The sequence below is a fragment of the Panthera pardus genome, unplaced genomic scaffold, assembly GCF_024362965.1.
Source record: "Panthera pardus isolate Hobbes unplaced genomic scaffold, ASM2436296v1 HiC_scaffold_10, whole genome shotgun sequence".
Lineage (NCBI taxonomy): Eukaryota > Metazoa > Chordata > Mammalia > Carnivora > Felidae > Panthera > Panthera pardus.
Window position 1 is genome coordinate 45,795,177 of NW_026526655.1, and position 14,560 is coordinate 45,809,736.

A 14,560-nucleotide genomic window follows, 5' to 3' on the forward strand; every position below is an offset into this window, starting at 1 on the left:
AAAAGTGCACACTTAATCCCCTTCACCTATTTCATCCATCCCCACACCCACCTCTCCTCTGGTAACCATCTGTTTGTTCTCTATACTTAAGAGTCCGGTTTTTGGTTTGTGTATTTTCCCCCTTTATTTGTTTGTTTTGTTTCTTAAAAACCACATATGAGTAAAATTATATGATATTTGTCTTTCTCTGACTGACCTATTTCACTTAGCATTATACTCTCTAGATTCATCCATGTTGTTGCAAATGGCAAAATTTTATTCTTTTTTGTGGCTGAACAATATTCCACTGTATATATACACATCTTCTTTATTTACTCATCTGTTGATGGACACTTGGGCTGCTTTCATAATTTGGCTATTATAAATAATGCTGCAATAAACTTAGGGATGCATGTATCCTTTAAATTAGCATTCTCATATTCTTTGGGGAAATACCCAGTAGTGTGATTACTGGATCATATGATAGTCCTATTTTTAATTTTTTGAGGAAGCTTCATATAGGTCAATGGAACAGAATAGAAAGCCTAGAAATGAACCCACCATTATATGGCCAATTAATCTTCGCCAAAGGAGGTAAGAATATGCAATGGGAAAAAGTCTTTTCAACAAATGATGTTGGAAAAACAGCACAGGTACATGCAAAAGAATGAAATTGGACCACTTTCTTCCATAATATGCAAAAGTAAACTCAAAATGGATTAAGGGTCTGTCTAAGAGTGAGACCAGAAACCATAAAAATCCTAGAAGAGAGCATGACAAGAATTACTCTGACATCAAGTGTAACAACATATTTCTAGATACATCTCCTGAGGTTAGGGAAACAAAAGCAAAATAAACTATTGAGACTGCATCAAAATAAAAAGCTTCTGCACACCAAAGGAAACAGTCAACAAAACTAAAAGACGATCTACTGCATGAGAGAAGATATTTGCAAATGACATATCTGGTAGAGGGTTAGTATCCAAAATATATAAAGATTGTCAGTTTTTTAAAAATTATATTGGATGCTTTTGTACTAATGTGCGGTTAGACTAAAGCCAATGTTTCTCTTTCACCAAACAGCTTCCTCCTCTTTAGCCTCTGCTTTCCCTTCTTTGTTCCTATAGAAAGGAGAAAATATCTAAATGCATATTCAGGGATTGACAGAGACATGGAGCATCCCCAGCAAAGCTGATCATTTGGTAGAGCAAGCAAGCTAATAGTTTTTTGTCCCACCAAACTGTTATTATTAAAGACATAATGATGAATGCAGGATTGATGAATGTAAAGAGGGTTTTATTTAGTTAGTTTTAATTTCTTGTCAAGATTTTGCCTTCTTTGGGAGATATCATTTCAATGTATATTTTAGCAGTTATAAGGAAACACTTTAGTTAACTAGCAGCCACTACAATTTGGCCCTGTTCGTGTCATGTTTTGGTAGTCCCTAGTAGAGGGGTGGCCTGAGTGCCCTGCTCTCTGTCCCCTTAATCTGGCTATGGACACATAGAAAGCAGCAAGAACATGATGCCCATCTCTTCCACCCCCCTTTACCTGTTACCTCTTACCTGCTTTTTCTCCTATGACATTATTCCACCTTACTTTCCACCCCTAAAGCTCTCCTTGATGCTTCACCCCCTTTTCTCTGTTGCATTCCTTTTTCTTTTCTTTTTTCTCTTCTGAGATAAAAAATAAAGACAGTATGATTAAAGTAATGCCTCTTCTCTCTCTTACTCCAATGCATCTTTAGCGTTACAAAGCCATCTTCCCCACTTTTACCATGATCATTTAACTTCCCAACTTAAAATCATTCTGTAACTCTGCATTTCTTAAAAACACTGTCCAAAATCTTACTGTTGTGTACCAGGCTCTGCATGTATTGAAATAATATGGTTGTGCGCCTATATTCCTGACTAAACTGAGAGTCTCACAGGACAGAAACTGAGTGCGGAGGGTGTATGTGTGCACACATTTATGTGCTTATGTTCCCCTGTGTTCTCAGCATTTAATTTAGTGCCAAGTATCAAGAAGATTTATAATAAATGATTGTTGAGTAAAGCAATTTATAGCAGTTGTGTCTCATTTTTAGCAATATGTTCTCTGGGCTGTGAAGATGGAAAGCTCTTAGTTCACTAGCATGCTGAAGTTTAACAAAGAATAAAATAGGCCTCTCTTTGGCCTCTGCCCCAAAGTAATAGTTACAAAATTTATACCACTGGAGAAAAAGATCTGTCTTTGTTGTATAATTATGAGAACTAATTCTAATGACAAAAATGTTCTTAAAAGCAAGAGACAAAGCCAGCAGTCTTGCAGAGTTGTGTAGACATAGATGCTCAAGTGGGTGGATTTTGATTCATTTTAAATTGAGGGTCAGCTGGGGTGCCTGGGAGGCTCAGTAGGTTAAGTGTCTAACTCCTGGTTTTAGCTCAGGTCATTAAATCACAGTTCATGGGATCGAGCCCCACGTCAGGCTCTATGCTGACAGCGTGATGCCTGCTTGGGATACTCTCCCTCTGTTTGTGCCCTTCCCCTGCTTGTTCTCTCTCTCTCTCTCTCTGTCTCTCTCTGTCTCAAATAAATAAACATTTTAAAATAAATAAATAAAGTGAGGGTCAGCTGCTTATTTGTGTCTCATTAGGTCTTTTCACCTAGAAAAGGCTTTATAAATAATAAAACCATATTTTGTTGTTTTAAATAATTTTAAAATATTGTTAAACAAGACTTAATATGCTTATGTTGAGGGTATTTTTCACATAATGTATGGTGAATATTTTCTAAAATTCTCTTATATTTTAAGCTTCACAAATTTTACACTAGTGAGCATTCACAACCTTGGCACGTGACGTTTTCTTTTTTGCAAACATGGAAAACTTATTTGGGAGGAGAAATTGAGAGGCAACCACCACACCAAGTCTGAGTCTCCACTCATGCATAGGTTCTACAGGCCGCCACGAAATTCTGTGTACCTAGTGCTTGCTCTCAATTGTGTAAAAGGATGTTAGATGGTCAAAGATAAATATTGATCGATATGTGTGGTTGTCCCATTCACAAACAAGAGGGAGAAGGCAGGATTTAATGTTAAATTAATTATGTCAAGGGAAACTTTCGCATGCTGACAGAAAAGAGCATATGAAATTCAAGGAACAATTATAAGTCATTTTTGTGACTTCAGCGTCCACTAGCAAAAATCTAGGAAGCACATCTGTAAACTATCTGTTCGTGATTCTTTCCCTTCTCTTCTTCAGTTCACAGTTCAAAGTCTTCCTCTGCCAAACCCTATCAAGTAATAGAGAACAGGTTTGTCTTAATTATGCGGTTTGATAAAGGAACCCTTGTTTGAAGCCAATTTTTGCCCTCGAATAATTAATGTTATGATAATTATTGTTTCTATATTTCTCTTGTAAAACCACACTGAGTATTATTCTGGGTACATTTATATCAGAAAGTCTTCTAAAAGTTGGTGGAAATACAAAGAATAATACATGAAGATTAGAAAGGTTCTGTTAAAAATATGGTATTGATTTATTCAAACAGATGAAAAGAACTAAATCTTTTCAGTGAGGCCAACCGATGAGTAAGAGGGAAGAGGGCTAAAAGAGTTTGAAGGGTATGAACAAAAGACATGGACAACAAATGTTTAGCATTATGCAAATGTCACTGGGTAAAACAGCAACAGCAGAGTAAATTCTGGTTCTAATAAAATGATAGTTAGACAAAAACAATTGTCACTGGATGGAAAATTCATTGCTTGAGTTATTTAAGCTTAGCAAATAAGAAATGTCAAATGTTTGAGCAGCTAATAGGCTATATAAAAAGGTCATATATGGAGATTTAACGAATTATGCAAATCAAACCATAATTTTTCAAACATCACCTTTCACCACCTCATGAACTTCTGACTCAAAGATGCTGAAAATTGCATCATATCTGGTTTTATATTTCATTCTGGCTAGACTGTTCAGGGTTATTCACCCTGAGATCCAGCCCAAAAGCAGCGGATTGAAAAGCGTCTACACCACACGTGAAGGAGTTTCATTGATTACACTTACAGCACCTGCCAGGGAGACAAGGGTCTGTCGGAATGCTCTCCAGGGCTGAAGGCACTGGCAGGGAATATTTCTGCACTTTCCCTGTACCTTTGTAGCACCACTGGCTCCACCCTTGCACTCTCCTGTTGCCGGGATCCTGCCCTCATGGTCAGGCCAAAGGCACGTGAAAAGATCATGTTCAATGTCACTAATCATTAGGAGATGCAAATCAGAACCACAATGAGATACCACCTCACACCAGTCACAATGGTTATTATCAAAAAGATAGGAAATAACAAGTATTGTCAGGGCTGTGGAGAAAAGAGAAACCCTGTGCACTGTTGCTGGGAATGTAGACTCGTATACCTGCTATGGAAAACAGTATGGAATTTCCTCATGAAACTAAAAATAGAGCTGCCATATGATTCATCAATTCCACTTTGGGTATTTATCTGAAGGAAACAGAACCACTCATTTGAAAAGATGTATGTGTCCCTATGTTCATTGCAGCATTATTCACAATAGCCATATATAGAAACAACCAAAGTGTCCACTGATGAATGAATGGCTAAAGAAGATGTGGTGTATATATACACAATGGAACACTACCCAGATGGAAAAATAATGAACTCTTGCTGTTTGTGACAACATGGATGAAACCTGAAGGTATCATGCTAGGTGCAAGAAGTCAGACAGAGAAAGACAAATACCTTATAATTTTACTTGTATGTTGAATCTAAAAAAACACAGCAAACATACAAAAAAAAATCCCATCGATGCAGAGAACAGATTTGGTGGTTGCCAGCAGGAAAGGGATTGAGAGTGGGCTAAATGGGATATGGGGTCAAGAGATACAAACTTCCAGTCATAAAATAAATAAGTCACAGGGATGTAACAGTACAGCACGGTGATAGAGCCAATAATACTGCATTGCATATCATGTAAGTTTATATGGTGATACTAGGACACTAGACTTACTATGGTGGCCATTTTGCAGTGTAGACAAATCATTGTGTTGCACATGTGCAATTCATATTATGTGTCAGTTATATCTCAATAAAAACAATTCAGATATTTTAAACATCATCTCAATTTCAGAGCACTGAATATTCAGTTCTGAGGTGAATATTCTTCCCTGAAAATCAGGAAAGAGGAAAATACGGCACACTGACATATCAGTTCAGTGATGTTAGTTTAGTATTTAATGAGTCTGTTGTGAGAAAGGCACAATGCTGAGCAGAGAGGGGGTTGTAAAGAAAACAAAGTAGCCCTTGCTAAATAGTTTACCAAAAAGCAGTCATAAAACATATTCACAAAACTATGATGAAGTGATTAAAGCAGTGTGTGTGACAGAAATACCAGTTCTCAGTAGGGACGGTATTTAGCTCATAGCTGAGGCTGAATATTTCAAACATATGGAAATACAAATGGAAGGAGAGGCATTCTAGATGGAGAGAATGGGGTCAAACATTCACAGATCATGAGCAGTTTCCCAATAGTTCATGAGGCAGTATGGCTACAACCCAGCCGGTGCTAAAGGTAGATTGTGGTCAGATTGTGGGACACTCGGTGAGGATAGAAGTGTGGGTTTTATTCTGTAGGAAAGCCAATGGAGTTTCTTAATAGGAGAGTGACACATGAAGTTAATGCTTTAGAACCATTAATTTCTCAGAAACACACAGGAACAGTTAAACTGGGTAAAAATGTAGGCATGAAGGTCACTTCATAATCTTAAACTACTGCATAATCTTGAAATAATCAGAAACTGAAGTATGGGACTGGCAGCAGAAATGGAAAAGAAAGAAGGAAAGAAGGAACTCTTTGAGTGTACTACAATATATTCCTAAAATTTTACACTGGCAATGCGTTTTAGTACTAGTTTGCTTAAATTGGGGATATACCAGTAAATTTCACTACTTTAAATTAGTGATAATATTTGGAAGTAAAATATATCCATGCATAATGTTACACAAATGGCTTAGATGTAATCTTTTTAAAAATTTTTTTTTAATGTTTTATTTACTTTTGAGACAGAGACAGAGCATGAGCAGGGGAGGGGCAGAGACAGAGGGAGACACAGAATCTGAAGCAGGCTCCAGGCTCTGAGCTGTCGGCACAGAGCCCGACGCAGGGCTCGAACTCACAAACCACAAGATCATGACCTGAGCCGAAATCAGACGCTTAACCGACTGGCCACTCAGGCACCCCAGATATAATCATTTTTAACAGTTCAATAGATGGTAGTTTAGCAAAAGAACTTCACATTTAATAATGTATTTTTAAATTGCCCTTAAAAATCAATACTTAATTAAATTAGAATGTGAGGGAAGGAGTTAAAGGTCTAGAGTAAGTAGGAGTAAATAATTTCATCATCATGAATCAGTGAAGATAAAATCAACAAGTTGTTATTGACGACTTACTTCATACTACTTTTTGAGGATAAATAATATACCTGTAAAGAAACAATCTAGTTTTTAAAACTGGTTTCTAAGAAACCAAAGCTTTCATAAATGAATAAAAATTGAAAATTGAATAAAAATTGATAATAAATGCAACAATTTACATTATATCACTGGAAGGGAAAGTTAAAGCCTCAGCTACAGAGAAACTCTGAAAAATAAGTGATGTTAGACAAGTTAATATTATTTTTTCATTTAAACCTTTCTCAGTGGAACTATCCTCCAAATAAATACTGTGTTTTACTGTTTTCTTAAATCATTATGCTGTGCTATGTGCATATAGCTTGAGATTTCGTTGTGTGTAGTGTGGAGCATTGGACTAAGTAACTTGATTTTGCTGGATGGTGGCACTGACGTTTTCTCTTGTAGTCTTTATTTTTCCCACTGCTTTCTCCTTCTCATTTCTGCTTGTGCTGTTCTCCCACTTGTAACCATCATATGACACTACTAGCCAAATAGATAGAGATTTTCTTTCAATCTTTTGCATTGGGCAGAGTAAGCACTTTATTTCCTCTTCATTTCCTTCATTGTTGCTGAGTACCAAGGAACTCCTTCCTTGGCCACCACATACTTTCTTCTTGGCATATTCCCTCCCATTACACTTGGGAGTCATATTATGTGAAATAAGTAAAACCATGATGGGCCCCATTGGGGATATTCATGAGAACTAGAAAATAAGTTTCTTTGGAAATGTTAACAGTACCATTGAACTTCCTTTAACAAAAGTTATATGCCATTTTTAAAATTTATTCTTTAATAATGTCAAGGGAATAAACTTTTATTTTTCCTGTTATTTGTCATATAACTATTTTTTAAAATTTTCTCAACAACATTTTTTTCACACTTCTTTCTTGGAAATTAGATGATGACAGAACTGGGCCTAGATGCTAAGTCACTTCGCATTCAATCTGGTTCTTTTTATTTAAGTGAGAACCACTCTTCCTTTTCTGTGTCTGCTTCAGTGAACAAAGGAGCAGATCATCTGTAAATGCCCCATCCATTCTTTATTTCAAGGAGTTATAATGAAGTTTTGGAACCCAACTGTCAATCACTTTGAAAGTATGGTTACATGAGTTAATGGTGAGCATGATACCATGAGTTTTGCTTTAGATAAATTATTTAGCTTCCTACGGAGATCAAAATGGTAACTTTATTTTTATTACTCCCTGATAAATGGTGCATTTAGTCTGAACACAAGGTTTCAGAATGATAGAACTGTTCAAAAAATATCAAGGATTAATGTGATCCTCATATAATTTTAAATGACCTTTTTTCTCATTCAGCTGTTGAATAAAACAAGGAGAAAAATAAGTAACAAATAAAATCTTGGTTCTATAAAGCATGAACGAATTGAAAGCTAGTTGAATAACATTACATTTGTATTAGTTCATTCAATTGAATAACTCCTCAGATATATTTTCTGAATAAAGTTTAAATCTCAAAAAATGAATTAGGTAATTTGTACTTTAAGTTTCTTTATAAAATATTTCAAATTTTAATTCCTATGGGATTTTTGAGGGAATCAAAATTTTCCCCTTTTCTTTTAGTTTTTAATCCAAATATACACAGGTAATTATTATTGCCCCACACAAGGTAAATAAATTTTAGTGCAGCGTCCTCTCCATTCCTCAGCAACCACAGTGATCTCTTCGTGGTCACTCAACAGGGTTAACACAGCCTCGAGGCATCATCTGAGCTTATATCATTCATGAGACAAGAAGAATATACCCACGTGGCATCAGAAGTGGTCCATATTGATGGTCAGTATAATCATACTCAATCGAGTAAACTCTGCACAGAAACTGTTGGTAATAATAATCCCAATCATTTGCATTAATCGACTTTAATCCTCACAGCAATTCTTTAAGGGGGGTGCTCTTACCTTCTACAGAGGAGGAAACTGAGGTCTGAAAGGTTAGTCACATGTCCAGTGTGACACAGTTCACATGTGATAGAACTGAGTTTTATCCCCTGCCTGCAAGTTCCACAGTTCATGCTCTTAACCACCATGTGGTACTTATTTCACTCTCATGTCACATAGAAGGGATACTCACTGGAGCACAGTCAGAAAAAAAGAGTTTTATATTCCATATGTTATTAAAATGTATCTTTTAGAGACCCATTAAATAGTTCACATCAAAACTGTTTTTAGGCAATTTCACTCTACTGTAACTTTATTTCAACTTTATTTCAAGTGTGGAATTTTAAGAAAAAGGCAATTTTGTGTTTGTGTCTTTATCTCCAATATGTTTTGGCACTTATAACACAGTATGATCCTAAATTCCTTTAAGAATAAAATAGAATTGTTTTTTTCAAGCATACTCATCCGTTCTCATTTTATTACTGTTCTGTACTTCAAACACACTTCCAGTTACCATTAAATCCCACAATTTCCACCCATAACATCTGGATAAATGCATATAGATTCTATGCCAAAGAGCCATAGTGCATGAAAAAAATACTCTTGGCATTCATTAAGCTTTTCCATTTCTTTAAAATTAGGCTTTACTCCTCTGGTAAGCAGAGATGAAAGCATGTAATTAGCTACTTTTTTTCCTACCCAGTGTGATATTTGCTATTTATTTTCTATGCCAATTCCTCCCCCCCCCCCCAACACGTCTGTTGCTTCTCTTTGGGATTGAGAAGCTTCTCATCCTAATGATACTTAAGGACTCATTATTTTCCTTTATTGTGTGTAAAGAAGCATACGTTCCATTTTCCTCCATGCTTTACTGATATTCTGTTTTTTAAAGGATTTAACATGAGTACTTGGATAGGATATGTTTGAAAGTTCCATGTTTTTGCAAAATATACTATTTTGTGATATGTTTTATATTTTGTTGCCTAGTTGAAAACTCCCTGTCCACATGATCAAGAAGAACATATAAATATTGTGTCCCATAGATGTACTTGCCAGTATAACTTGCCTGAGAAATAAAACTAAATGTTTGACAAGTTAGAAATTTTTATCACTTGAGAAAATTCTTTCTGAGGGTTACAATAACCTTGGAGGTCAGAATTATTCACAGACTTCTAAATGATGCAGAATTGTGGAGCTCTTTAGTAAAACTAGAAGGGACAGAATTATAGTTGTCATTAAACTCCATTAAAATTTTGGTAACATAAATTTACTGGCTTTCAACCCTCTTTCCCCCAGCACTTTATTAGCAAAAATATAGGGAGAGTATCAAATAGAAGTTTCACCTTGCTTATGAAACCTTATTTTAGTAACAAACCTGTACCTGAATTTTAATGACAGATACTGTTGGAAAGCAGTGTTTATTTCTGCATTGTGAACTATGAGTATTAAGGACTTTAGCTATTAAATGTTAACTTCTATGTTATCAAAAGCATAGCTTACTTTGTATTAGGCTTTGGGGAGGTAGGGGAGATCATCACTGTGATTTAATTAAATCTATCTGTGTTTAAAAGCAGATTGGGGTGCCTGGGTGGCTCAGTTGGTTAAGCGTCTGACTTCAGCTCAGATCATGATCTCACAGTTTGTAAGTTCAATCCCTGCATCCGGCTCTCTGCTGTCAGCACAGACTCTGCTTTGGATCCTCTGTCCCCACCTCTCTCTGCCCCTCCCCTACTTCCATTCTCTCTCTGTCTCTCAAAAATAAATAAGCCTTTAAAAAAGTAAATAAAAGCAGAATCAGACCTATAAATACAGAGAAGAAACTGATGGTTGCCAGAGGGGAAGAGGGTGGAGAGATGGGTAAAATGGGTGAAGGGGGGTGTGGGCCATATAGTCTTCCAGTTATGCAATAAATAAGCCACAGGAATAAAAAGCACAGTGTAAGGAATATAGTCAATGATACCATATTAGCGTTGTATAGTGGCAGATGGTAGCTACACTTGTGAGCACAGCATAACATATAGAGAAGTTGAATCACTGTGTTGTACACCTGAAACTAATGTAACAGTGTCAACTATAATCAAAATAAATTTTTAAAAAAATTTTAATGAGCACATCTATGTGTTTGGAGAGGGGTAAAATTTATGCTTCAAGGAGACAGGGATTTTCTTATATCTCCATTCCCCCACCTTAGCATTTTCCTTATAATTCTTTTCATAAGCAGTAGAAAAGCGATAACTTTATTTTAATAATTGTAAATTGACTTTAACAGTACTGATGATGAGTGACAGGGGATGAGAATTATCATTCAATTCACTTGTTGACTGAGTTCATTCCGACATTAGTCTGTGTGAAATAATAAATGCTTGATTTTCAGCATGTAGCTTTGGATAACAACACAGCAAACAAAATATCTGGATTTCAGGTTTGAGGCATAATTAAACCATGAGCTGATTAGTCAGTCAATAAAGCAGTTAAAAATATGAAAGAAAATTAATTTTATATTACTTTTATTTATACTATTTCCAGTGTTCCTCATTCCATTGTATAGTAGATTCAAGTTTTTATCATATACATTTTGCCCGAAGGACTTCTTTTAACATTTTTGTTGTGGAGGTTTATTATAAACTCTTGTTTTTTTTTTTAACCTGAAAAAATCTATTTCTTTTTTATATTTAAAAGTTATTTATGCTAGAGTATTCTAGGTTGACGTTCTTTTCCCCCTTTAGACATTTTAAAAGAAGTCACTTGATGATCTTCTGGCTTCAATAACTCCTGATGTAAATTCTTGAAAAGTCTGTTGTAATTTATACGCATATATTTATATATATGATATGTTCTTTTCTTCTGACTCTCTTTAAGATTTTCTTTTTTTCTTTGGTTTTCTTTTCTTTTCTTTTCTTTTCTTTTTTCTTTTTTAAGTAGGCTCCACACCCAATATTGAGCCCAATGCAGGGCTTGAACCCACAACCCGGAGATCAAGACCTGAGCTGAGATCACCAATTGGATGCTTAATGGACTGAGCCACCCAGGTGCCCCTGGTTTTCAGAACTTTGAATATGTTTGTCCAGGTGTTTTATTTGTTTTATTCCACTTGGTGTTCTGTGAATTTTTTGATCTGTAGTTTCACGTCTTTCAGTATTTTTGGAAAATTCTCACTCGTTAACTTACAATACTTTCCTTTCACGCTTTTTCTCTTTTGTGATTCCTATTATAGCAATATTAAACTGATATTGTCCCAAGTTCTTTCAAGGTTTTTTATTCTTTTTTAAAATTCATTATAATTTAGCATGGTTAATTCCTATTGAACTATTTTCATGTTTACTCATTCTTCTGTTTTTGGCTCTCTTAAGTCTATTAATAAGCCTGTCAAAAACATTTTTCTTATCTCAGTTACTGTGTTTCTTATATCAAGCATCTCCCTTTGATTTTTTTATAGAGTTCATCCTAATAAAATTTAAAAGCTGTTCTCATATTTTTTTTCTCTATGATACAATACATGCATGTTTTCCACTTTTTTAACAAGAGTTTTTAAGTACATTAATCATAGTTAATTTAAATTTTCTGTTTGATAGTTCCAATATCTGGGTCCTATATGAACATAGGTCCACTAGTTGCTTCCAGTGTATCTTAACAGTATATTGTTTTTCTTCTTTATTGCTCTGCAATTTTTGTTGAATGCTGGCCTTTGTGTGTAAGACAGTACAAAATGAGATATGTATTGTTGATGTCTGAAAATAGACATGTCTCTTTTTATGCTAGGTTCTTAATGTGGCAGTGTGAGTTAATTTAGTTAAAGGATGAGGTGATTTGGGGTTTTGTTGTTACGATTTCACCACTGTTCCACCTTTAGGTTTAGACTTTCTATATATTGACTCATCAGAGGTCTCTCCATGTTCTTGCCCTTCTCTCAACAGTACACTGATTCTGGTTATCACACATCTTTTGACAACCTGGTGATGGGGTTGGTGGTGGTGAAAGGGTTCTTTCTTGTCCTGCTTTAGTGTCAGTCTTAGGCAACCACTCTGCTCTGGGATGTTGGGGTTTTCTTAGTGACCCTACCACTCCACCAGTTGCAGAGAACCTCTAAAATTCTGACTTTGTCTTGGTTTCAAAGGCCTTTTTTTCCGTCTTTCTTTCTCTAAGCTGCAATAGATTTCCACATGTTCCTGAAAGTTACAGGGTTTTCTGCCCCTCCCTCAGTGGGATAAGACTTCTGTCCAAGTGGAGGAAGGCCATAATAATCTAAGAGGGGCTTTGTGTCTTTTGCATAACTGTTGCCACTTTCTTCACCAACACCTGATCAAACAGGAGGCAATCTCTAATTTTCCCACCTGACCCACGTCTTTCTCCCAAGCAGCCAGAGATGGGAGTGGACAAAAGTTTGAGATTAAGTACAATCTTCCCTTATGTCTATAACTCCAAGGATTCTATACTATTGTTATACTATCCAACAGCACCATGTAGAAGTTTGTTAAAATATTTAACAGTGTTCTAACCAGTGCTTACATCTTGTGTCTCTTTGGAGACACCTGTATTTCCCTAGACTTGAGACTTCTTGATTTTCCTGTACCTCAGTATTTTGATGGATTCAAGAAAATTTATGAATTGGTAAATTATCCAACTTGTCACTGTTGGCATGGGAGCTATGCTCTTTTAAGCTTTCTACATCCCAATACAAAACCAAAGCCCTTCTCGATTGATTTTGAATATATGGCTTCTAGGATTAAATAAAGTATATGAGCTACACTGACAATTTATTAATCGTAACCCATAAACTTAAAATATAAAATTGCTTTGACGCATTATTAATCAACATAAATTTTCCTTATCTTGAACATCCTTAGAGTCGCTAAATAAAAAGTGGAAAAATTAATGATGCAGAAAATATTGGATTACTGAGCAAATAATTGGACCATTTCACATGTGGCATTCACTTTTTGTCTCATTAACTCAGTATATGAATGATGAAATCATTGCTTGATTTTTTTTTAATGGCAAAATTTGAGGTTGAAGAAACACATAAATGCCTTTTCAAGGTCCTAATTTTTTTTGAGATTATAATAAAAAGTGGTGTGTTTAATGCATGCTAATGATTTGAAATAATTATCTAATAGCAATAATTGCTTTAAATCAATTTTAATCCATTTTGAATCACATAGGATGTTTTAAATTCATAAGTTGTTATAATAAATTACAAGTTAGTTCTTTAGTCAGATACTAAAGTAATTTCAACTATTTTCTGGCTGAGCCACAAATGATTCAAATAACTTGTGATTACAAAATATAGACATTATTCATTTATTTTATTTTAGAGAGAGCACCCTCATGTGAGTTGGAGAGAAAGGCAGAGGGAGAGAGAGAGAGAGAGAGAATCCTAAGCAGATTCCATACGCAGTGCAGGACCCAATGCCAACCTCAATCGCATGACCCTGGAATAATGACTTGAGCTGAAATCAAGAGTGGGGCACTCAACTGGGTGAGCCACCCAGACACCCTGACATTATTATTTACAATATAATGTAATTTTCAGCATTTAAACATGTAAGCTTTGCACAAACTGTTTCACAGTTTCATTGTAATTTCAATCTAAAGTATATTGGAAAAACAGGAAATAAGACTGGGAAGAAATGATTCTCTCTTTAAAAAGTTTACAAGGTGATAGAAACTGAGTAGAAACAGATTTTGGATTAAGAAGTATAAACATCTTTACACTTTGACAGTTTTTTCAACAGATATTCATATAATGTCTTCTATGTCCAGACAACGTGCTGGGCGCAGGCAGAGACGAATGTCAAGGACACCGACACAGTCCTAGAGATCAAGAAGTGTACGGGGCGCCTGGGTGGCTCAGTTGGTTAAGCGTCCGACTTCGGCTCAGCTCACGATCTCACGGTATGTGAGTTCGAGCCCCGCGTCGGGCTCTGTGCTGACTGCTCAGAGCCTGGAGCCTGTTTCGGATTCTGTGTCTCCCTCTCTCTCTGACCCTCCCCCATTCATGCTCTGTCTCTCTCTGTCTCAAAAATAAATAAACGTTAAAAAAAAAAAATTTAAGAAGTGTAAGTATGAATTCATAACAAAGATGGTTGGCCGAACACCAGAAACAAAGCCAAAAGCTAAACAGACACATATGAAAGAAAACAAAGTCTACTTTACTCATATTTAAAAGCCCCTAGGGGCGCTTGGGTGGCTCAGTTGGTTAAGCCGCCGACTTCAGCTCAGGTCATGATCTCGCGGTC

At 35.8% G+C, this 14,560-nt stretch overlaps 1 long non-coding RNA gene across 4 annotated transcripts in view; it reads left to right on the forward strand.

Moving 5' to 3' along the window:
- The window catches only part of LOC109274361 (uncharacterized), a 28,523-nt gene extending 14,385 nt beyond the window's left edge, over positions 1–14,138 (forward strand). The window contains exons 3-4 of one of the 4 annotated variants that reach the window (XR_002083569.2): positions 8,130–8,223; positions 14,085–14,138. This is a non-coding gene — a long non-coding RNA (uncharacterized LOC109274361). Of the gene's footprint in view, positions 1–4,514; positions 4,671–7,477; positions 7,649–8,129; positions 9,670–14,084 lie in introns of those variants that run through there. The other 3 variants (XR_008423721.1, XR_008423720.1, XR_008423722.1) reach the window with 3 other exon arrangements.
- Positions 14,139–14,560: the final 422 nt, after the last annotated feature.